Source organism: Mirounga leonina, unplaced genomic scaffold, assembly GCF_011800145.1.
Source record: "Mirounga leonina isolate KUSES-001 unplaced genomic scaffold, KU_Mleo_1.0 Mir_82, whole genome shotgun sequence".
NCBI classification, from domain to species: domain Eukaryota; kingdom Metazoa; phylum Chordata; class Mammalia; order Carnivora; family Phocidae; genus Mirounga; species Mirounga leonina.
In genome coordinates, this window is record NW_023270825.1 from 25,226,656 (window position 1) to 25,251,996 (window position 25,341).

A 25,341-nucleotide genomic window follows, 5' to 3' on the forward strand; every position below is an offset into this window, starting at 1 on the left:
TTCCCCGTGCTGTGCTCCTCTGGGCCCACAACCAGCGGAGGCTTTTCCCATCTTTTAGGCAGGGTCGCTCAGCGTGGGCCCCGGCGGAGCAGAGGACCTGATGGCTTCATCACTAAAAGATAAGGACCAACAAGAATTTTTGGAGAGTCGGCCACACGTTTGCAGGGAACGTGGAACACTGATTGTTGGATGACGCCGCCCCTGTCCTTCACCCTCATCTTCCCCGAACCCACGTTTCCAGGGGAGGTGATGCCTTGGGAAACACACAAGTGCGTCGCCACCTCTTACCACCGGCACGGGAAAGAGAAGATATCTCCGTGGAAATGTCTGAGTCACAATCCAAGCTTGTTTCCGATCCACCCCAGAGTCGGGGCTGGGGGAGGCGAGTCCAGGAAGTGCATCCATTGACTGTCCACAATGACTAAGGTGGGCCTGGCCTAGACAGTAAGCCTAACCTGTGCGTCGCTGGGGACACTACTGATCAGGCCAGTGTCCCATGGACTCCTGGCCAGGGAAAGTGTCCCCAGCCACACACCTCTTTGGACCCCCTATCTTCTCACATGCTTGAATTTGGGGTGTGGGGTTATATTCCTGAGTGGTGGTCAGCAGACTGTCAGCCCATTGGCTGGCGCATGTCCCAAGGATCATAATTAACTGATAACGCTAATACAATGTGAGTTTGTGCTCCCATAATAGTCTCCTGCTGACAGATAAATGCTGCGGGAACATGATGGCTTTTCCTGAAGCTGTAATGGCCCATTATTGGGGCAAGAAGCCTCGTGTATATGAGCACTACCACCATGACACCAAAGATAAAGGATGAAGGAGATGTCTTGAGTGAGTAAATGCCTGGGTTTCCTCCCACCACCACCATCCATTTTATGATCAGAAATCCCTACTGGGGGTCCTGGAATAGCTTCCAGATATTTCGAAGCTCCTGTATTCATTTTTTTTTTTCTGAGCCTCAAGATCCCATTCTCACCAACACAGCTGAATAGTATATTAAAGTTCTCTGTCTACCCAAAAAGATTCCTTCTTCCTGCAGGTCCCATGCAAGATGGCGACTGCAGCAAACAGGCAAGTTGGGAAGATGAGAAAGGTGGGATAGGTCTCTCCAAAGAAATGAAGATCTTTTTCCCTCCTGATCGACAGGAAACTAGGAACACATCAGGAATGTAATAGCTTTGTCCCCTGCCAAATTTCTGGGGGGAGGGGGAAGAGGAGGTGGAGAAGGAGGGGTGGGGGGGAGAATATACCTTGATAGTACCTGGGACCTAAGAGGCATTGAATAACTAGCTATTGATTGAATGAGTGATCTAATTAAATATTTTCCTTTACAGTGCATGTGGGGGTTTTTTTCCTTATAACAAAGAACTTTGACCTTATTTTCGTCTGTGTCACATATTAATTTATCATCCAATTTCTTGTGACTCTTGCATCAATGTAAGTGTAAACAGAGTTGATTTCGAATAGTAAGACACACAGTTTGTTTCTAGGGCCTCATCATTGGGAAAAGGACACCTTCTGTGGCTATTGATAGTTTTAACTGCAAAACCTCATGGTCAACACGGGCCACATAAAGCATGAACAGTTTGCTTTGCAACTCACAAATTATGCTTCCATGTACATTCCTATTCTCAAGAATAATTAGAGAAATCATAAGATACACGAAACTTTTGGAAAATTAATTCTAAAGTACCATGCACATGTCAAGGGTTATTATTAAGTGGGAACAAAGAAACATGTTGGCTAAGCTTGTCTCCCCAGCATTAATGACACCAAACTCGAAACTGGGAACATTCAAATGTGTTTTCATTTCCTAATGGCTCAATTAGGGTGGAGCTTCTGATTTCATTACTTTTTCAGAATAAAATGCATTTTATTTTTGCTCTAATAAAATGCTCTATGGAGAGGGGAAAAAACAGCAAATGCTTTTAGGTTTGAGAAAAAAATCAAATGTACATGGTTTATAAACTGTGAAGTGCTCTCCCTATATAAAACATGATTGAGATGATAGCTTTTACCTGTATTCTTATATGAGGAAAGTGCTGGCCGACCACCACCTTCAAATGTATATTGTAATGAAACCAGCCCCATTGGTGAACTCCTCACAACTCTGAACGGCGTAATTACAAACGGGTCAGTACCAATTCCAGGTGAAGCCTCGAGCTTTGTAGCAGAACCATCTCGGACGTCTTTATTCTTCATCAACAGTTGGGAATGCGAAACTTCGGTAGAATCCCTGACTTAGGAGGGTTTGCCTCCCCAAGAAGGACAAGACAAGGCAAGAAGGGAAACTGCAGAAGAACCAGATAGAGTTTACAGGGGTGGGTAAAAGGCAGTCAATGATACAAGATTGAATATGGATAAACACCAGTAACACACTTGTCAGCAGTGACCCTAGAGTGAGCTGGCCCTCAGGAGAGCCGGCGGGAGGGCATCAATGCAGAGAGACATCTGGGGTCAGAACAGATAGCACATTAAGCATGGGCCTCCAGCTCAATGGCATGACAAACACTGCTTTGGGGTAATTCTACAAAACCCAGCCGAGCAAGGAGCAGCAATAATTCCTTTTTACTCTCTCTTGCTAAAAGCACAGATGGAATTTTATGCTCAGCCCTGAGGGACTTGCTTCGAAGGCAGACTGGAAAGGTGATAGGGAGAGGACTTGGAGAGGGTTGGAGAAGTTGTCAAAGGCCTCCTGCAGGTCTCTGAGCCCCACCAGGAGAGGGATGAGGGTGGGATGAGGAGGTAGGGGTTGTCCCTGTGTGCAGGACAAAGGCATGGGTCCAGGCATCCTCTCTCTCTCTCTCTCACTCACTCTCTCGGTAGGGCTGTCTCCATTCCCTCTGACTACCTCCCTTTCTCTCTCTTGGTCAGCATCCCACTCAGGCCGTCCCCCCTCTACTTCCAGTGTGTGAGACCTGGCTCACTAAGGGGCCACATAATGCACCCCGAAGTGTAGGAGGGGAGCTGTCCGAATTCCTCCCTTTTCTGCCCTCTGTGCGCTGTTTCACAGCATCATTTCTTTGTATAAACCTTCTAGAAAAGACACACATGCCAAGCAACCAGCTAAGTCTCTTTGAGGCTGAGTAGGAAATGGCAGCCACCATAGCAGACTGGGTGTCTCACGGCTTGGCATCTGTCCCCACCTCAGTTCCCCCTTCTATTATCTCTGGGCTTACACCTCCAAATAAAGTGTCAGCAGTTTAATGCTTGCCTCAGGCTCTGTTTTCCAGGGGACTGGCGCTAAGATAAAGACAGTCAGCAAATGGTTTAGGGCCACCAACTTTCTTTCAGTTTACACTATCTCATTATCTACTACCCCTTTCCTTGGTTAGAGGAGACGGAGCATAATGAGCACAATGAGCACAATGATGGATGGATTATTATGGCTCATCCCTACACGAGTTACAGACTCTCCAGTTTAGAAAGGCCCACGTGGACTCGGCCCCACCCACCCACCCACTCACCATCCACTCAGATTCTATGGTTCTGAGTCAGTTGCCAAAATGTTCAGATCAATGGTGTCACCCGGAGCTAACCAACCCTTCCCCTTCCCCATTCACCTTTCTTTCTTTTCCTTCCATATCCAGGAGGCCCGGTACCTATGGTGCTCTCTCTTCCCCTGGTTTCCTTCATCCTGAGCTCAGCCACTTCCTCGGGTGACCATCGTCACCTCACGCACACCCCTAACTTTAACGTTCGGCTTCGAGCACCAGGAGAGTCCAGTGGCATGCCTGGAGCAGGGCCGTGGCAACAGGCCTCCTTGGACGCAAACAATAAGAGGGTCATCGTCTATACAGACATAAAAACAACACTAAAGCTGATGAAAAGCTACTTTGTGTCATCACCTTACTCCAGCAAGTCAAAATAATGTCAGTGATAGAATACTTCTCCCCAAGAAAAGTTCTTGTTCTGAGTTGTGATTGCTGTTGAATTTTCCTAATGCAGGTCAATTCCAAATTAGCATGTTTTCCTTACCTATTCTTTAATGCAAATTGCATTCCATGTGGAACTTGGGGGGGGTGGGGGGTCCTCAAGAGTAGATTCCTAGCGTCCCCGAATTGTTCCTGCTCATGTAAGGGGCAGTGTGTCTGAGTGTCTGTGGTCTATGTAGATCCTGTGTTCAATGGGTGGATTTATTTTTATTTTTTTATTTTAAAGAGTTTTACTTATTTATTTGACACGGGGGGGGAGAGAGAGAGAGAGAGAGAGAGAGAGAGAGAGAGCACGTGCCCAAGCAGGGGGAAGCAGAGGGAGAGGGAGAAGCAGGCGCCCAGCTGAGCAGGGAGCCCGACCTGGGGCTTGATCCCAAGACTCCAGGATCATGACCTGAGCCAAAGGCAGACACTTAACCACTGAGCCACCCAGGCGCCTCTCGGTGGGTGGATTTAAAAGAAACAATGACAGCACAGAGATTCTACAGACAGAGAAGACACCTGAGGTGCTTCAGTCTTGTTCTTCTGTGACCACTTGTTTTCATTTGCATTTAAAATTTAAAGCAGGGCGCCTGGGTGGCTCAGTCGTTAAGCATCTGCCTTCGGTTCAGGTCATGGTCCCAGGGTCCTGGGATCGAGTCCCACATCGGGCTCCCTGCTCAGTGGGAAGCCTGCTTCTCCCTCTCCCACTCCCCCTGCTTCTGTTCCTGCTCTCGCTATCTCTCTCTCTGTCAAATAAATAAATAAAATCTTTAAAAAAATAATAATAAAATAAAATAAAATAAAATAAAATTTAAAGCAGTGTAAGGGCAGCACTAGGAGCTGTGATATTTGTTAGTTCAGTAATAGTCACTGCCTGAAAAGTTCCACTGGGTTTGTACCATATCTTTAATGTAGAAATTTATTCTTTGTTCTGGAGTGTTATGGTTTGTTTTTAAGTTAACAAATTGGGAAAATAATGCTGACAGTTACTTCACAATTATACTAAGTCTAATTTTGTTGCACAGAGAACAGTGGGTCCAGGTGTCAAATATTCAAGGTCTGCCCACCCTCCCTCCTTTTGCCCGATTGTTCCTTGTCTCAGCCCATCCCCAGTTGGGCTAGCTCTCCTGAGAAACAGAAAAGGCGAATGTCCACATTTCCTTAAGACAGTTTTAAGGGACCCCCTTCGCCAAACAGATCAGCAACAAACATCCCTGAGCCCCGAAATCCCCTCAGCATCTTCACCATGGCCCCATTCACTCTGTTCTCCTCCAGTTGAAGAATTCTGCCTTTTACCAAATCCCAGCAATGAAGACAAAATCTCTTTATTTCTTATTCATTATTCCATGGTTGATCCTCTGTTTTGGTCCGTTACCGGTATTGTAACATTCTCATTTTCTCCCTCCTCTTCCTTGATCGTTGGAGACCTCCAGCTCTAGTATGAGTCTCCAGACTCAATGACCAGGGCTGGAGAGGGTGGTGGGGACGTGCATTTACTGAGCACCCACTCTGTGCTGGGCACTCGGCACTGTCCTGCCACTTAGCCCTCACATGGGGTCATCAAGCCCACCCACACCCATGGTGCGTATCATCCCTCTCATTTTATCTATTGAAGAGAAAACGGAAGTTCTGAGAGTAAGTGTGAAAGGCCAGAAGACAATTTGAGATTAGAACCCAATTCTGGCTCACCACAAAACCTGTGCTCTCTGTCTATTCCATGTCACCTTAATGGAGTCCATGCCAACCCTGAATCCTACGACAAAAGAAGAGGCTTTCGTGGGCTAGCCTGAGACCCTAAGTGCAATGGGTAACTGGGAAAATAGGTGCTTAGGTCTGATCAACTGATTTGTAAGAGGACTTCAGGAACATAGCCTCTGGGAAGTCAGTATGGGCCAACCTATCCCCATGTTCGTGAATTTAGCCAAGACATGTAGAAGTTCTTTCAAATCAGAATGACTGTGTTCTCAGTACTGGAGGGAGAAAATGTGAGAAGGAGAGTAACATTGGGGAAGAAACCAAGAGATTTTATGGAATGATGCCAAAGGGTACATTTTAACTTTCTATGACTTGGGAGACGGTGAAGGGCAGCCGGAAGAAGGAGGAGGTGATGAAAAGGAAGACAATCTGCTGCCAAGCAAAATTTCCTCATTAGGGCCAATTTGCTTGGTTGGAGCAGGTTCAAATGGGCAGCAATTTTGAAACCAGATGGATGTGCTTCAGTGATTTCTGCAGACACACCCAAGAAATTTGAGGGTCCCCTTTGGAGGTGGAATAAACTCCCTACTAAACTAAGGAAATCTAGTTACCTCTTATTCCTCATATTCCTTCCCCTCCCCGTTCCTGGTGGTTTGAAAGGCCATGGCAAGATTGAATAGTTGGTTTTGTTTCCCTGTTTCTTCCAACATCAACAAATGCACACTTCCTTTTATTCCTCGGATCCTGACTAACCTAGCCATTCAACCAAGGAGACTCATTTCTTGCCCTAGTATCAAAGGATGGGCCAGAGCGTGGGTCTTTCCAGAGACTGTTCCTTAACAACACTTCAATGACAGCCAACTGGCTGGTCCACCGGAGAGACTCATCCACAAGCAAGAATATTTTTTACATATGGGATCACAAAAGCATCATTTATTTTTATTTTTATTTTTTTAAGATTGTATTTATTTACTTGAGAGAGAGCGAGAGAGAGAGAGTACGAGAGAGCACAGAGGCAGAGGGAGAAGCAGACTCACTAAAGAGCAGGGAGCCCGATGCGGGGCTCAATCCCAGGACCCTGGGATCATTACCTGAGCTGAAGACAAATGCTTAACCGACTGAGCCACCCGGGTGCCCCCCAAAGCATCATTTTAAAGCAATGGTTTTCAAGCTTTACAAAAAGAGCCCCAAAGAGTCTTTCTTCCGGTGGAACTGTACATAGAACTTTGTTATATGAAACAGCAAAAGAGTAGCTTTTCTGGTTTAGGCAAGCGGGGCCTTCACCCCCACCGCAGGAAATCCACAAGCCACCTCTATAGAATCCCTAGTTCTCCCTGGAGCACATTTTGAAAATCAGAAGGATAGCTCTAAAACCAGTGTTCTATAAACAGCATCAACTCAATCAACGCGACCAGTCCTCCACGATTAAGAAATGGGAATAATACGTACACTTCTGAGGGTTGTCTGGGCAACACCTATTTGGAGTCCCCGGGGCCATGTTGGAAGAAGCCATGTTTAAAAAGTAGCGACCGGCCCAAACACTCCTGCTTTTTGCATCCCTGTCCTTTGCGATTCAGATTGAGGCCAACCCCGTTTAGGCGGCTGGCCTTGTGGCACACTGGTGAGCGAGGACCAAACTCGTCATCACACGCAGGGAGTGCTGCATGGGGTTCTCAGCATCAGGATGTACACTGGTGGATTTCCTGTCAAGTATGAAGATGGTTACTAGGAATCTTAATATTGGCAAAGTACTTTTTCTCATGTAGTACTTAATGATATCAAATAGTGTTAATGTCACTTTCATTCACTTGCATGGGACATGCTTGCTTGAGTGGGATCATAAGGGGTGAATCAAGACACAAACTAACGCTTTGTGAATTACAAGGCACAGTCCGTGTGCTGATGGGAGAGTGTCTCCAGGTAAATGTGTCTTGTCACCAGTACCTGGGGGAAGCAGCTGAGAGGCACTGGCAGAATAAAGGCAAGCAGACGAGCTCAAATCCTCACTCTGCACGTCATTAGCTTGATGACTCTGGGACATGTTTCCTCCCTATCCAGGCTTCCTGAAATCTCTACAGTGGTTTGTTGCAGGGTAATGTGCATACAGTACTGTGTATGGTGCCTGGCACATGGGATCTGCTTCCACTCCATCCTTTCGCCAACGGAGGTCCTGACCTCAACTTTGGAAAGGGGAAGGCTGCCTCTTGCTGTGATCTTCCCTTCCTATCCATCGTCCACATTATGCTCAGCGCCCCCCCCCCCGGGGGGGGGGGTAGAGTACAACTAGGCACCAGCCAGTGGCTGACTTTGTTCACTGTGACAGCCCATGTATGTCCTATTTGCCTGCTCCCGCTCTATCCCATCTTATTTCCAACTCTGCGAGGATGTGGAGAAGCACCTTCTCAGCGATAATTACAGAGTAGCTCCTTAGGGCCCAGCCACCCTCTGCCTACCTCACCATCAACTCCCCAGCCTCATAACCCAAGTGCTGAATGCCTGGCCCATCACGGTGAGCTGCAGATGCTTGCGCGAGACTAGGTGATGGCCACACAGTCAGGACCACCCATTAGAGATGCCCTTGGGAGTGCCTTGAGCCTTTGTTATGAGTCAAACATGGAATCTCAGGCTGACCTAACAGCTCACTGGGATCTGAGTTCTTCAACAAGGCTTAGGAGAGTTGCCATTCCTGCAGCCCCAGGCTTATCCCATGTTGGAAATCCTCCCTTTTCCTACACTCCTGTTAATAACAGCAGGTGTTGCCCCGACAACCCTCAGAAGTGTGCATATTACTCTTATTTCTTAATTTTAGAGTTAGAGTCATTGATATGTAAATATCCAAACACTGGCCATTTCTTCCCCCAAAGAACCTTTTGGAGGTAATGGAGAGACAAGGGTTATTTAATCTCCCACAGCTGAGCTCACCTCACCTCACTGCTGTGGCAGAGAGGAAGCTGAATACTTTGAGGTCCCCTTTACCCCCCAGCCTCCTATCTCTGGGGACCTTTCAGTGCAGCCATGTTGAATGGCATCAGACAACAGCCCAGGCAGAGAGGCATATGACCCCTGAGTCCCCCTGTCCGGCCACTGGGCAGCCAAGTCACCTGGGATGTGTTGGGACCATCTCCGATGTAGGAAGGTACAGTGGAATGAAAAACAAATGTGTCCTTTTATGATTCTATGACCAACAGGGTGAGAGAGCTCCCTGTCCGAGGTCTGCAGGAGCCAGCCAGGTGGCAGCCTCTCAGACAGGGCGGAAGCTCTATGTGTGTAAGTTGCCTCGCCATTTCAAAGCCCTTGCTGGATATTGTCTCATGGATCTTGTCAGCTCACCATCAGAGGCAGAATAGTACCTTCCATCCGGCAAGGGGAAAATAAATAAAGTCAGTCCACCCTCTATGTGACACTCCTGGGTCCTTTGTTAGTGGGGGTTTTGTGGAATGAAAAGATAGTGAAGATTAATTGCATGTCCTTGGAGTTTGAGATGGAAGAGCCCAAAAGGTAGGCAGGGGCACAGGTGTAGGCGTGGGCAATAGCACATCTTTATAATCTGCTGAGTCTTGTTATACTCAGTGCCCACTAACACAGGAGACCCCCTGATAAAGCAGTAGGTTTGCTGAGGTGCCTCTAAAACAGCCATATGGGCTCAAGACAAAGGGAGACTTTCAATCCCGGGCCCCCAATTCCGTCTCTGCCCAGGGGAAAGGAAGAGTTGTTAATCCCACGGGGATGGGTCGGTGCCCAGGATGTGCTCGGGCCACACTCTCCTGGAGGCAGAGTCGCTCCCTGTTCAGGCTTTCCACGCCTGCCCCAGACTCTCTCTTGCCCTCTATCAAGCCTCTTCAGAGCTTCTGGACTCCTACAGGCAGAGCCGTTCTCCCTCTTTATCCTTCCAGTTCCTCTGTCTGCAGCTGAGCAGGTGAGGGTCTGCTGCAAAGCCCAGCGCGCATCTTGGAGTCACGGGGAGGGGGCAGGGAGCAGGAGCGCAGAGCAAGCATGCACAGGGGGAAACCCAGTGGTACCCACGGGGGCCCTGCCAAGGTCCACAAGCTTCTCCATGTGCCGCCCTCGCACACCAGCCCAAACACAGAGCACAGCAACGGGACAGTGTCACAGGGACCGTGCAACAGGGCACTCTCGGCCTGCTGTGCTTCCCCAGGGAAGGGGGCAAGAGCCCCGCTGGCATGGGGGGCTTTCCCACCCAGAGGCCTCGAGCCAGGGCAGCAGCACCTAGCCCCTCCCCCTGCCCTGGGGCCACGTGAAGGGCACCTTTTGCCTCTTTGTTTTTCTTTTGCTGTTCTGTCGCTTGTAGAAAGTCAGAAAATAAGGAGCAGTGGAGTTCTGATGGTCTCGGATCGGGCCACAGCTGGGGATAAGATCTGCAGCCAAGCAAGCCTTTGGGGCTTCTGCGTCTGTGGGACGCATGTCTTGCAGGCCCCGGGGGCTTGGCTAATGCAGCCCATGTTACCTTGCTTCCTGGCTCTCTTCCCACACATTGCCTTCCTCCTCCTCCCCGCTCATGCCTACCTTCCCCTGGCCTCCCTCCTCCCCGTCCCTTCCCAGGAAAATCATCCTTTCCCTGCTCTGGTGCTCGCAGCCCTGGACTCCCGCCTCCCTTGGCCGCTTCCATGGGTGGTTCCAGGCTCTGGACCCGGCCTTCCATGCTGACTCCTCCAGGTATGAGCTACTCAATTCTCTGAGTCTCTGGGCCACGGGGATAATGATGGTACTGACCCTCGGGTGTGGGGGGGGTGGTTCTGGGGACGAACTAGACACGGTGTATAAAGCTCTCCGGATAGTGTCTGGCCCAGAGTCCATCGCTCAATGCTTACTGTGTCTTCACCCTGAAAAAAGCACTCGCTTGTGTTTTAAAGGTACAATGCCAGAGTTTTACTGTGTACGTTCCCCATGCTAGAGTAATTTTGCCTCTGTGTCCCTTTTCACACCTGGCGACACCAATACCAGCCTCGGCGACAGTGTTTGGAGGGTATCAGCAGGGCCGGGCTAAATCAATCCATTCCGCCCAGAGCAGAGTGTCAGACCATCATGGGCACTGACATCTTCTTGGATGATAGAATTGTTATTATCAAGACCTAGCACCTGTTTTGGTTTTGCAGAAGGAAGAATATGCCTCGCTATTCATCAGCAATGGTCCTACCCTATCATCGTGCATGGGATTCTAGGGGGTGATTTCAGAGCAGTGATTCTCAAAGGGGGTTCCACTGACCAACAGGATTGGTATCGCCTGGGAATTTGTTGAAAATGCTAAGTCTTGGGCCCACCTCAGACCTGGGTGGGGCCCGGCACTCTGTATTTTAACAAGTGGTCAAGTCATCCAGAAGATTCGGATGCACGCACTGCTTTGGAAACCACTGCTTTAATGGTTTCCCGAATATTAAGTATTATAAGCTCTTAAGTCTATCTTCTTGCAGACTATGTCTCTAGCTTCAAACAAGCCCAGACGAAAGGACTTTTGAAAACAGTCATGACTAATTTTTAATAAGAATACATTTTAGGGGCAAAAAACCTTTACTGATCATACAGTCTGCAGTTCACAGTGTGTCTCATTGAACACGAGTTGATCACCTTTCTGTTTTTAAGATCTCATTTTTTTCTTTTATTTTTCAACTTTCAATTGAAGTATACTCACAGAAGTGTTCACATATCTAAGGGTACATTTCACTGAATTTTCATAAGATGAACATGTCTACGTACCCAGCACCCAGATCAAGTCAATGAACGCTGCTGGCAATCCAATGTCCCCCGTCTGGTCACTATCCCTGCCCCCCAAGCATTTATTTTTCTTAATTGTAGGAATATTTTAAACGAGGAAAATTAACTCAAAGAAGGAATCCCTAATCACCTCACACTGAAATTATTTTAATTGGGCTCATTCCCTTCCGCACATATATTTTATGTAGGTTTGGACACATGTATGCATTATGTAGTTATAATGAACGCAGTTTCCCTGTGGGTAATACTCTTCATAAGCATCATTGAAAATGACCCCGCATCACACCCCTGCACCAAAGCCCCCACTTGTTTCGCTCTGCCCCCATATTTAGGCTGCTTCTCATTTTCCACTTTTGCAGCAAACCTCTCTGGACCTCATGCTTCCTTCTTCTTCTCTGGAATGATCTCCTTAGAATCAGCTCCAGAAGTGAAATTACTGAGTAAAAGGCCCTTCACAGTTTATCAGATCTCTTTATTTTTGACACTGTTTTTTAAAAACGCATATCCCATCACATTTTGGTAATATTTTGTGCATTTCTGAGCTCTTCCCAGCATCTTAGAATTCTGGAATCCCATCCTCCCGTGAACTCAGAAAAATACTGTTGTCCACTTTGGGCCTGGGTGGAGAATGTTAGTAAGTTAGCTTGGCCAGGAGCCAGGCATTGGGACAACCTTCCCCTGGGGCGGGGGTGGTTTGAGGAGAGTGTAAACCTTCCCTGGGGATCCCCAGAAGAAGCTCTCAGTGGCCAGCCAAAGGTTCAACAAAGCCCTTTTCTGTCCTCTGAAGAGGCAGAAATCGTGGAGGAGGGGCACAGTGAGGGAGCATAAAGGTGGACAAGACAGCAAGAGCGAGTTCAAATCCACAGAAAGAGTCCAGCTGCCTAGAGCAGTCACGAGGCCGTGCGCTGATGGGGCAGGACGGGAGTGGCTGTTTATCCATGTGCTGCTCATTCTCCATCCCCAGGGGACTTTCCTTTTCCCCTCAAAAGCTGGGCAGTGCCCAGAGGGTAGGACGAGTCTGCAGCCGGCTCAGAACTGGGAGGTCCAGGGTGGGAGCACTCACCTGGGGCCACGTGAGACTGGCAGGCCCACTTGGACACAGGCCAGAAAAGCAGGCTGGGGTTAGAGAAAATCAGGCTGTGGGGTGTACATGAAAATGTGTTTCTGTCATCCTGGAGACAGTATAGCCATGGTAGGGGGCACGGCTTCCAGAGCTAGTTTCTCTCAGGTTTCTGATCTGTAAAACGTGGGAAATACTGTACCTAGCTCATAGGATTATTGTGCAGGTGAAGTGAGCTAATACGAGACAACTCTTAGAAAATCATATTCGATAAACCTACCCCTGCACACACTGTGGGAACCAGTGCTTTGGCTTGAAGACGCAGCCAGGTGGAGAAAGGGTAATGCCCTGTGCCATCGCTCACAAACACAGCAAGTGCCAGGGTCAGAAATCCTGGCCCTGTCCCCAACACCCCCACCCATCCATTCATCTGTCACCTATGGAGAAGGTGGGAAGGGCTCTGGAACAGATCAGGTCAATGACGGCCGCGCCCACAACGTCTACTGCCAGCTCCTAGGGCCCCGGTGGGCACTGGGGGACACGCCAAGACCCTACCTACACTTCGCTGGAGCCTACCGAGGCTCCTGCCCTTCCCTGCCCGTCCCCGGAGATGGGGGAGAGGCATACAGAGGAGAGGGCATTGGACCTCTGAACACCAGTCCCCTGGGTCTGGGGAGGAGGGAGAGAGTACACGTGCTACTCACCGAGGGTCATCCCCGGTCAGAGCGGGAGGTCGGGGGCTGAGGCCGCCTGTGTTGACAGGGAAGATGCAGAACTAACCCTGAGTACTTGCTTCCTGGGTGCTGGACCCTGTGCTAGGTACTCTGACGTAGTCTCACACATGTGGCTATGTTATCCCCATTTCACGGAGGAGGACACTGAGGCTCTGCGAAGCTAAGCAACTTGCCCCCTCTGGAGCATCTATGAGTGCTCAGCATTGTGCTGGCCACTGACGGGGAGGCAGACAGAACAGAAGACCTGATCCTTCTCCTTAAGAAGAGCTCACTACGGCAGGAGAAATGCCTGCCGAGCTCCAAGCTGACACAGACGCGAGCGCCCAGTGAGCTAGCTGGTTGGGGTGCGGTGGGGTGGACCAGAAGGGAAGTGGGAGGCTCCGATGGGAGGGACTGTGAAGGCTGGGAGCCGCCGGGTCGGGGTCGGGAGCGAGGCAAGCAAGCGAGAAGGGGTGAGGGCATGCCAGGCCCTTCACAGGCACCCACTCTGCCTCCTGGCCCCCAGCTGCCCCTGGGGAGCTGCACCTCCGTGCCCAGGAGGGTCCCTACTGCCTCAGACAGCAAAGAAGGCTTCCCGGAAAGGAGACACATCCAGAGGGAAGATGTGCCCCCACGAGGAGGTCTTTCAAGGGGAGACCCTGCAGAATAAAACAAATATTGATTTCAAATTCTCTACCCCGTGGCCTCTGCAGATAAAGCCCAGGATCTCCCTGCACAGACACCCCTACACTTCCGTCCCCGTGACCCACGCCACAGGTCCTTGTGGGGCGTCCCTCACAAGTCTCTGGCCTGAGTAGCCGAGCACAGAACAAGGCACCTTGTGAGAACATCTCCTGTTTAAACAGTTCATTCTGTGGAGTGGGCGGAACCCCTCACCCCTGTGACCTCCGCATTCCCATCTCTAAGATGGGACTGATGTGCTTTTCCTCCCCACTTCAGAGGGCAATGTGGAGCTATGTCCCTGGGAAAAGGCTGCGGCTGCTGGAGCCTGGCTCCACCCAGTGAGCACCTGCTGTGCTAGACAGTGGGGGAGCAAAGAGAGCTAGCCAAGGGCCCCCAGCTGTCAGCAGATCCACAGTCTCGTACCAGAGGCTAGCAAAGTACCACGGGTGACAGGTACACGGAGAGATGGGGTGGGAGCGGGGGTCCTGGAGGCCACAGAGAGGCAGGGAAGAACTCACAGAAGAGCTTGCCAAGCAGACGTTCTGGGCATGAGGAAGGGCACTCTAGATGGGGAGATCAGGGGACACATATACAGGGGCAGGCGAGCTGGGCCAACTAACTGCACAGAATTCAGCCGGGGCGCAGTAGGCCAGGGGGTAGTGACATCAGCTTGGAGGCAGACTGGCCCACTCTGAGTGACCTTGCCCAAGTCACTAACCTCTCTGAGCCTTGGTTCCCTCCTAGGTGCTACTGCCCTTCTGGGTCCTACCACCGTTGGAGCAGGAGGTACACCCATCCAGCACTTAGAACAGGGCTTAGCACTAAATACCGTTGGAGATGCTGCTGCTGAAGATGCCAGAACAGGTCCTCGCAGCCACAGACACAGCCAGAACGCTCCTCCTCAAGCTTCCGGGTTGGAAATAGCTGGGGAGCCCAAGATACACGGTGTGAACCTTCAAACAGGCAAATTTCAGATACTAGGCCCTTTCAGCTGCCCAGACGGCTTCAGCATCATGCTAAGGAAAAAAGTAGCGGGGTGGGGGCTGTGAAAGAGCCTGATGAGCCCTGTTCCCCCCCTGCAGCCGGCACCTGGGGCGCAGACCCTGGCATCCCCGATGAGGGGCTGTGCTCTGTCCTCCTGCCTCTCTGGGACAGCGGCACGCTCGCGAGGAAGCCCGCAGAGAAAGACAGCTTCTCCTATAGACCGCACGCACGGAGAAGGACCACAGACAAGGGCGCCTCGGAAGGGACGCGTCGAGGCCGCGGGACTGCGCACGGGGCGACCCTCGCGGCCGGCCTGACAGCAGCGGGGGGGCTCCCCGGCGCAGCCGCGTCTCGGCCGAGCGCCACCAGAGGGCGCGCTGGATCTCGGAGTGCGCGGAGCTCCGCCGGGCGCGGGCGCGGGTGCCGGGGGCAGGTGGGCAGGTGCATGGCCAGGTGCGCGCCGGGCGCCAGGGAGAGAAGAGCGAGAGCCTGCGTTCCCGGAGTCTGCCCACAACACGAGAGGTAGGTTTTCCAATGATCCAGCTCCGAGCAATCAGGGCAGAGGACTCAACAGTGATCCTAATAATAGTAAACTTACCTATTTGTCACCATGTGCCACACACCGTAGGTCAATCCTTGCCACAAGGCCACCAGGTAGATGCTATTATTGCTGCACTTTACAGTCGGAGAAACTGAGCCTCAGTGTGCCAGAGGCCACACAGCTGGCAAGAGCCCAAGCTGGGATTTGAACCCCTAGGGAGTGGCTCCAGAACCTGTGCCCTTATCCAGCTCTCTATGATAATCCCTCTCCAGTGATCCATTCTCTTCCTTCCACCCGAGGGTTAATCATTTCTCACTAGCGGATCCCTGGTTAAAGCAGCTCAACCCTCCCCTGCAGAAGTGTGTAGCTACATTTCCACTCAGCAGGTTGGCATCGCTCCAGCTGTAAAATTCAAAGACCAAACCACAGCCTCCAACAGATTCTCACTTAATCAGCATTTATTCAACACCTACTATGTGCCAGGAACTGAGTTGATGCGTTTACATAGTTTCTCACGCAATACTGCCAATAAGTGCTCATTCCTCTTTCCATTTTACGTATGAGGAAACAAAGTCAGGGAGGTAAGTGATTTTCCTTGGGTCACACAGTTAAAACCTAACAGCTTCTGGAGCTCCCACCACCAAACCCATTCATTCATTCATTCATTCATTCATTCATTCAGCAAACCTTTGTGCCAGACACTGTTTAGATGCTGTGGATTCAACAGTTGACAGGACAGCCAAAACCCTTTCTTTCTCGGAGCTTACGTTCCTCATCAGTTAGAGGGAGGGCCCTGCTGGCATGAACCCAATTCCTGTTTCTGGACGGCTTATGAGAAGAGACCATGTGTACTGAACAGAAAGGAAAACCAGTTTTTTGCATATGGTTCCGTACATGAGATAACATTCCTGTCCTTCACCTGCAAGATAAGATACTGATAGTCGTACTGGTAGAACTGTGTCCCCTAAAATTTGTGAAGTTTTAGCCCCTAGTACCTGTGAATGTGACCTCATTTGGAAATATGGTCTTTGAAGATGTAATCAAGTTAAGATGAGGTCATACTGGAGCAGGGTGGGCCATAATCCAATAGGACTAGCATCCTTATAAGAACAGAACACACACACACACGCACACGTGCGTGTAGAGAACATCATGGGACAATGGAAGCAGAAGTTGAAGAGCTGCATCTGTGAGCCAAGGAACCCTAGGATTGCCAGCCCCCATCAGAAGCTAGGGAGAAGCAAGGAAGGATTTTCCCCTACAGTTTTCAGAGAAAGCATGATCCTGCTGACAGCTTGATTTCAGACTTCCAGGCTCCAGAACTTGGAGACAATAAGTTTCTGTCATTTTAGCCACCCAATGTGTGGTACTTTGTTAGAGCTGCCCTAGGAAACTAGTATAATGGGGTGTTAACTTTAATTTTTTTCTCATTAATGGGGATGAACCTGACCTGCCCACCCACTGTTTCTCTCACCCCATGCCCGTAATGCTCACAGTCAGGGGGATTGCCATGGCCATGCCCTAGTACAAAGCTCACCGGCCACAGTGGCATCCATCCCAAGCCTGCGGTCTCAGCATCGCTGTCCTCTACATGTCTGAACTAGCCCATGGTTCCTGGCAGGATGACAAAGGAGCATCTAGTTGGCAGAGGCAGGGCAGACGGCAGGCAGGTGTGCCCAGGCCCCCGCACCTCACCTGCCAGTTTCCCTCTGCCAGCCTCACTCAGCATTGCCAAAGCCCCACGTCGCCGATGTGCTGCTCATGGGTTCCTGGAGGAGGAGGGCAGAGGGAGAGGCAGCATCATGCTGGTCCCTCCAGCTGTGTCCAGGTGACCCACCACCATGGCAAACGGAGGGCATCAGCCCCATGGGGAGTCATGCATGTGTGGCCTGGTCCTCTCACTCAACAGTTACCCCACGAAGTACCCTGACATACCTGTCATCGTGCCTGGTTCATGTGAGGGCTCCAGGTTCCGGGAGGCAAAATACTGACTCACTTGGCTCAGGATATTCTAGTTGGAAAACGCACCAAGTGTCAAATCTGAAAACTCCACAATGACCCAGGCCTTCACTGCAGAGCTGTGGACATATATGACTGGTGGCTTCTACTGTCCTGGGAGCTTGGGGTCCCTGCAGTGCTCACTCTGAATAACCTGGGCAGGCTGGCAAGCCTCTCCCTGACCCCTTCAGCTAGCTCACTGGAACTCTTCCAGGCATCCAGGCTTTCGTATGCAGATCCCCCGTCTCTCTAGGAAGACAGCAAAGCTTGCCAGGGCAGGGGCTATTCTGAATGAGCCCCCCGTCTAGCACAGAGCCTTCCACACAACCAAAAGGAGCTGGGCATGTGGTCTGCCCTCCCCACGGCCTCAGCTGGCTTGAGGGAGGACAGGTTTCCGGAGAAGCAGAGCTTCCATCTGGATTGTCCAGCCCGGTTTATGAAGGAGGGAAAGAAGCAGAGATTCCGTTTAGATGTCCCGTCTGGGACTGGAGACTACTCTCGAACAGAAATCTCTTTTGGAGTGGACATTGCAGAAAGCGGAGCAGGTTGGCAGGTGGCAGTGAGGGTGTGTGCAGGAAGAAGAGAAATTTCCAATATCATTCACTAAGAGATTTGTCTTCCCCTGAACAGGCGCCTGGAAATGCGGAGAAGGGAAGGGTGCAAGAGAGAGGAGGACTGCTCTCACTAAGTTTCCCTGGTTTTCATTAGACCTGCCCCAGGTGCATGGGTGCCCCCTTCCCCCTCCCTCCTTCTCTGCCTTTTTTCTCCATTCTCTCATCATTTAACAAATCTTTAATGAGCAAGGGACCGGCAGGGAGAGAACACACCAAAGTTCTGCCTTTGTGGACTTACGTTCCAGTAGACCCATTTCTCTCTTTCCTGTTAACAACTCATTTCTTTCTAACTCATTTCTTTCTTCTCTTGCCACCTGCCCAGCTATTGATAGCTAAGATAAACCCAACGGGGGAGTCTAAATCTCAGTCATTCATTCAAAGCTGTCAGTTAAGTGCCTACAATGTGCTGGGCACCATTCTAGGCTCTGGGCATTTGGGGCACCCCTCATGAGGGTGTGCCTTCCTGGGTGAATAGCAGTCTAAGAGACTTACCCCTGGCTACCAGACCAGTCCATTTCACTGGGCACAGAGAAGTCATAGAAAACTTTTGATTGCTTGTGAATACTGTATACAGAATCCAAAGGAAAATGGAAATAGCCCTTATGAAGCCAAAGCATTGAGCTAGTTTGGAGAGCCACCTCCCTCCTTGTTTCCACCTCCCCACCTAGACCCAGACCACCCCTCTCCTGACCATGCCCCTCCCCCCCCCGGGCCCTTTGCAGCCCAGCAGACCCCAGCCAGAAGCCCTGGCCCGCCCTGGACCCCTTTCGTAATGGAAGTCATCTCCAGCTAGACTCCAGCTGCCAGCCAGCCCTTGCACTTTAATTAACTCAGCCCGGATGCGCTGACTCACTCGTGGGCTCCATGACCCGCCTGGTCGCAGAGGACACCTCCTCAGACACAATTACATTTGAGGACGAAGCATTTCCTCTGGGCACAGAACAAGCTAGTGAAAGCTTTTCTGGGGGAGCGGGGAGGGGCCCTGTTTGGAGATGACTCATGGAACAGGCCTTAAGGTTGGTGGTTCCCCAAGGGCAGGTGCCGTTCACTCAACACTTATCTGCCCGTGGGCCTTATTACCCTATGGAAGTCTCTCTTCTTGGGGGAAGGAAGAAAATGTGTCTACCTCCCAGAGAAAAGGGGCCTAATATGCACGTCACCATGGGGCACATCAGGCCCTGGCAGACGCACCCATGCTTAGAATCCCCGAAGCTCTGGGTGGAAACCAAAGCTCTACGATCAATTACACACATGGGTTTAACACACTCCCTGTGCCTGTCAAGACACAGAAGAAATGAAATATGACCCTTTATCATAGACTTGGGGGAGGACTCAGAGACCCCAAGCCCCACAATGTCTCTGTGAGACAGGTGTTCTTAGGCCCATTTTATGGATCAGGAAATCACAGCGACCTGCTTTCTCAGGAACCACACTGCCTTCAAGAAGGAAATTAGTCAAAAGTGATTCTGAGGTCTCACACAGGTACCTCGGGAACAGCCGAGAAAAGACTAAAGCCTCAGTGCCCTTTCCTGACTTGCATTTTGAAGACGCACAGAGAGGAAAGTAAGAAATCAGCCTGCGGTGGTTGTAACACAGCAGCGTCTGGGTGGGAAAGGGCCGGCTGCCTGCCGAGTCCCGCCCCCCGGGAAGGCTCACAGCAGCGGGGCAGGGGCGTCACCCTCCCTTGGGCTGGGTCCAGCCCTGAACCCATGGGGAAAAGGTCATTGGTGTTTCCTCTTCTGGGAGGCAGCATCTCCGTTTAAATTGAAGCAAAGGAATTTGCATTTTCATGATGATTTTCCTAGGTCTGTGCCACCTTGAAGTGGCTGTTATTAAGGAAACTGGACAAGAGAGGTTCAATGGGAAACGTGGCACATACTTAGTTTAAAATGTACCCAGACACTTTTCTTATGAAGCTGGTAGGGACATATCCATCCAACCATCCATCCATCCATCCATCCATCCATCCATCCATCCATCCATCCAGATACTTCCTGCCCAATTATCAGGTGTAGGGAGAACAGTGAGCTGGACGCACATGGCACATACCCTCAGCAGCTCACAGTCTGGTGCTAGAAGTGCGTGCTAGAAGTGATAAAGATGCTCTATACAAAAAGGCAAACGTCTCATAAGCTCCACCCCTGACCCCCCCCCCGGCCCTGAGCAACGGGATAAGGGTTTAAGCTCCACAAGGAGGATCAACGTCCATCTGAGCAGCCCCTACATAGATAGGCAGGAGAGAGAAGGAAGGGGCTGCTGCCTTGGCAGCGGGGCTGGTTGGTGGCTTAGTGTGGGGAAGAGGCTCCTTCCGAATTGTCTGCCTTGGAGTCCTTGACCTCAAAGTGGGCCTAATGGAGATACCCTGGACCTTAGGGCCAGAGAGAGCTGGATTTGAGTCTGGGCTCCATCACTCCATAGCTGTGCAACTTTGAACAAATTACTTAATCCCTCTGAGCCTGGAATTCTTTACATGCAAAATGGAGCCATACCCACCCGGAAGAGTCACTGGACAGACTGGTGAGCTAGCTCAGTATCTCCGGTCGGCCCCACTCAGGCAGTGGCCCTCAGCAACATGGGGCTAGCTCATGGCGGCTAGCCTTCCGCACCATGCTGGGTGCTCCCAAGAGTTCTCAGCTAATTCTCCCACTGCCGCCCCCCACTCCCTTGATCTTCATCCTCCCCTCACACATGCGCGCGCGCGCGCACACACACACACACGTGTGCACTCATGAATGAATGCTGTCATTACTTCATTCTACAGATGAGGAAGCTCAGATAGGGAACACATAGCCAGCCCAGGGTGACACAGGTATCGAGAGACCTTACTGGGATTTGAGCCGCATCTCTCTGGCCCCCGAGCCCATGCACAATATTCATCTTTCCTCACTGCCTACGTGCATAGGCACAGGCTGGTCGAGGGGCTGGACTCCCCCTTAAGTCCACAGACAGTAACCCTAAGTGGGATGCAGAAAAATGAAGCCTCAGCGAAGCCATCTCCCTACTGGGGTGGGGGTGGGGGTGGGGGGGCAACAGCCCAGACGACCAGGCCTCTTGCTGGCTGCGGAGGCCAGGGCCGGGGAGGAAGGGCTGTGGGGAGCCGCGCCCCGGGCTCCCCCCGAGGAGGGCTGGCTCTGTGGGCCGTGTTTGCACTAGCGTGTGCCCACGCACGAGTGTGTCGGACGCCGTTATTCACAGCCTCTGGCCAACAGTAAATAAGACAGTGGGACTTGATTCATGAGGTCTGACAGGAAATCTATAGCATGTGGTGTCTATAATCCGCACGCTACGACGTGGCAAAATGAAAGGACAACAGTCCAATTACGGAATCCTGGTTGATCCTGGGCATACTCCTCGGACTTCGCGGGGCCCGGGCTCGCTCAGCCCGGCTGGACACAGCCCGTCGGGAGCAGCGAGGGCAGACGCCCCCAGGCCCGCGCGCACAGGGGGACCCCAGAGGCGGCAGCCCAGGCGGAGGTGTGCGGGCCCAGCTGGCCGCCTGGGCACCGGCAAGCTCACCCAGCCCCAGCCCCCTGGGCATCTGGAGGCCTGGTGCCAGCCAAAAGCAGCCTGTAGGCCCCCATCCTCTCTGTCTCCTGGTTTAGAAGCCGGGAAACTAAGTGTGCTACCCTGGCCTCTCAAGGGCTGGCCTTGGAGGTGTTTGGAGAAGGCCCGGGTCTGGGCAGCTCAGTGGCTGAGGGGGTGCTCGCTTTTCCACTAGGGCACCTCGTTTCCCACCAGCTATACCAGCAGCCGATGTAGCAGCTTTCCTTCACCTTAAGGGCAGCGATTCCGTCCTCTGACCCCCAGTAACGGCCCTGACAGTGAAGGGGATTAAATACTCTTCCCGCTAAAATTCATTCCCACCCTGTGAATGTGACCTTCTTTAGGAACACGGCCATTGCAGGTGTAACCACGTTAAGGTGAGGTCATCCCGGATTCAGTGGGCGCTGGTGTCCTTAGGAGAGGAGGGAAACTTAGACACAGAGACAGAGACACACGGAGAAGAAGGGCACGTGAACACACAGGCAGAGACGGGAGGGGCGCATCCATGAGCCGAGGGATGCCCAGGCTTTCCGGCAGCCACGGGAAGCTAAGAGAAGAGGCACGGAACTGCTCCTTCCTTAAAGCCTTCAGAGGGAGCACGGCCCTGCCAGGCAGCTTGATTTTGGACTCTGGCCTCCGGAATTGTGGGAGAATAAATTTCTGATGTTTCGAGCCACCCAATTTGTGGTTATCTGTCACAGCGGCCCCAGGAACTGGCAACGACAAGTAACTTGCACACAGTAAGCACCTCGTCAAAAGAAAGTGTGCAGAGCGCGGGGAAGGTCTGTGTTGAGGTCTTGGCTCTACCATCTAACCGGGTCTCCCTGGCCCTACTCCAGTTGCCCTACAGTGCCTTCTCTACATGGCAGCCGGAGCAACTCTTTCCAAGCATAAATCTAACAGCGATAGAGAACGCTTCGCGCACATGATCTGTGCCAGGCATGGTTCCAGCCCTTCATAAGAATTAAACTGATTTCCTCACAACAGCTCTCTGAGGCAGGTCCCATTACTAATCCCATTTCACAGACGAGGAGACCAAGCCCAGAGAAGTTATGAAACACATCCAAAGTCACACAGCTCATACGTAGTGCAGGCACCATTGAAATCCAGGCAGCCTAATTCAAGGATCCATGTTCTCACCCACTACACTTGCCATCACCTCCTATTTCAAATCATCCAATGCCTTCGCACTGCTAAAAATTCCGTAGCACGACCGATGAGGTTTTGCCTGATCTGTCTCTGACCTAACCTCTGACCTACCTCTCTAAACTCCTTAGGACATGGCTACAAATTCTTTTTTTTTTTTTTTTTTTTAAGATTTATTTACTTACTTGACAGAGAGAGAGAGAGAGAGCTCGCACAAGCAGGGGGAGTTGCAGGGAGAGGGAGGAGCAGACTCCCTGCTGAGCAGGGAGCCCGATGTGGGGCTTGATCCCAGGACCCTGGGATCATGACCTGAACTGACAGCAGATGCTTAACTGATTAAGCCACCCAGACGCCCCTACAAATTCTTTACTGCTCTTGCTGTTTTGAAATGGAGCCTAATTCCTGTCCCCTAGTGACCAGCTTAAATCCATAGAGGCAGAAGTGATGAGGCATGATTTCCAAGGCCAGACCAGAAGAAGCCATGCAGCTTGGAACATTCACCCTGGGAGCCCACGCACGCTGCCGTGAGGAAGCCCAGGCCCACTTGGAGAGGAATGAGGCCCGTGGCTGCCAGCCCCCTCACCTGAGCTCCCAGTTACATCAGTACCACCTGCCAGACGTGGGAGTGAGCCACTGACTCCCGCTCCACCCCAGCCTGATGCTTCCTGAGCAGAGACGGACCACCCTCCCCAAGCTCCACCCACATTCCAGATTTGTGAGCAAAATTAATGATGTTTGTTGCTTTAGGACACAAGTTTTGGGCAGGTGTGGTTCCAGAGGGCTCAAACCCAGAGGAGCTGGCCTCAGATCCCATGCCCTTGAACACTGCAAAATGCCCTCAACTCCCCTACTCAAAACCACGCAAAGACTTTGCACTGTGTTTAGAATCGACTATAACTTACAAGGCCCTGCCTGATCTGTCTGTCCAACTTCTTGCAGACCACCTTTCCTTGGGACCACCCTCCCCCTCACTGGGCTCACTCACTTCTGTTCCTCGAATATTCTAAAGACCCCCAGCTTTGCACTTGTCCTTCCCCCCACCTGAGCTGCTCTTGGCATGACTGAGTCATTCTTACACTTCAGGCCTGAGGCCAGAAAGTTCTGAGAGGCCTTCCCTAAGCACCTCATCTAGACGATTGCCCCTTCGCCTCCACCCTCACCCCCCTCGCCACCACCCTTCGTCGCTGCTTATTCCACTCTGTAATGATCTCATCCTGTTTACTTGGTTCCTGCCCATCTCCCTACTAGCACATAAGTGCCTCAAGAGTAGGACTTGGCTGGGCATTTGCTGCTGTGATCCCAGGATGTGGCACCATGCCTGGCAAGGGGTAAGTGCTTGACAAGTATTCCTTTCGATGAATGAATGAACGAACAAACAAACGAATGAGTGAATGAATGGAAAATCCAAGCAGTTACTACTTAATCGAGTTTTTACTCTGTGCCGGGAAACACACTTAGTGATGACCATCCAACAACTCTGTGGCATAAACGTCACTATTGCTATTTTAAAGATGAGAAAATCAAAGCTCAAGTGGCCCGAATGCAAACCAGAACTCTGGCTCCATAGCCCATGTTCTTACCCGTCCCCCTCCCATCCCCCCCCCACAAGCCTCTTCACTTGCCTCGGTTTCCAAATCTGGATGAATGGGATTGATCTTACCACCTACCTCTCAGGGGGGTTGGTGCCCAGGGAAGAATGCAAGCCACCTTACGTGTCAGGTGAAGAAGCACCTTTACTGGGATCAGCAGCATCTCCCTGGAAAGGTCCTGGATCTCAGGGGGTTTGGCCTGCAGCCTTGTTTAGTGCTCTCACCAAGTTCCCTGCTAACCCCCCACCTTTGCTCATCATATTCCTTCTTTCCTGCTAGAATGCCACCTCTTCTGTAAGGTATGTGATCTAGAGAGGCAGAGGAGAGAAGGTAGCTCACATCTACACCACGGTGCCCACTCCCTCCTGGGAGCTCTCATTACGCCACCCAGTGAGCCCCTCATTGTTCTCTCATGGGGTCTTGTGTGTTAGCTCTTTCCCCCCACCCACATCCCGATGTCTCTAAGGTGAGGCTGTTCCCCAACCTTCTGTGCACCCCCATCGCCACTTCTGCCTACCTGTCCTCCCATGTCCTGACCAGCCTGGCATTGTGAAACTCCACCCTGGCGTCTCCGTCAGCCCAAGTCCAGGGTAGACCAGGCCGATGGCCTTGGAGGCACTCCCAGGGACGCCGTAACTCTTGCTTCCCAGAGTACTGCCTTCCCCTACCCTTCCCTGACAGTGTGCTGTCCTTTTGGAGAAATGTGGCTGTAGGCTTATCAAAGCTTCTCACAAGAATTCTCATCCAGGGACGTTCTCGGCTACCCCCCTAGCCTATGCTGCCCAATCTCATTCTGTTTTGAGTGTCCTCACTTTCCTAAGTAGTTTAAAGAATACCAACTTAACCACTAGAAGTAGGTTCATATTATAGCTCCGGGAGATGGTGGGCAAGTTGGTTTATCTCTCTGAGCAGGGATTACGATCTCTGTCTAGCAAGGCTGTTTTGACAGATTCAATGATTCATGAAGAACTAGCACTTAGCCTTTGTTTCCCCACTCCACCCCTGGGACATCCTCGGGACCCATTCCTTCCTGGGACTTGGCCTGAGACCCTAGAGGCCAGAAGCATTTAAAGCCTTCAAGCCAGGGTGCCTGGGTGACACAGTCGGTTAGGGATCCGACT

General features: G+C 51.3%; 1 protein-coding gene across 3 annotated transcripts in view; it reads right to left on the bottom strand.

Moving 5' to 3' along the window:
- Positions 1 to 25,341, bottom strand: part of ESRRB (estrogen related receptor beta) — a 167,730-nt gene that overhangs the window by 112,537 nt on the left and 29,852 nt on the right. The window contains exon 1 of one of the 3 annotated variants that reach the window (XM_034992487.1): positions 7,068 to 7,128. The exons of the other annotated variants lie outside the window; for them this stretch is intronic. The gene's annotated coding sequence lies outside the window, so the exon portion shown is untranslated. Of the gene's footprint in view, positions 1 to 7,067; positions 7,129 to 25,341 lie in introns of those variants that run through there. 3 annotated transcript variants of the gene reach the window in all.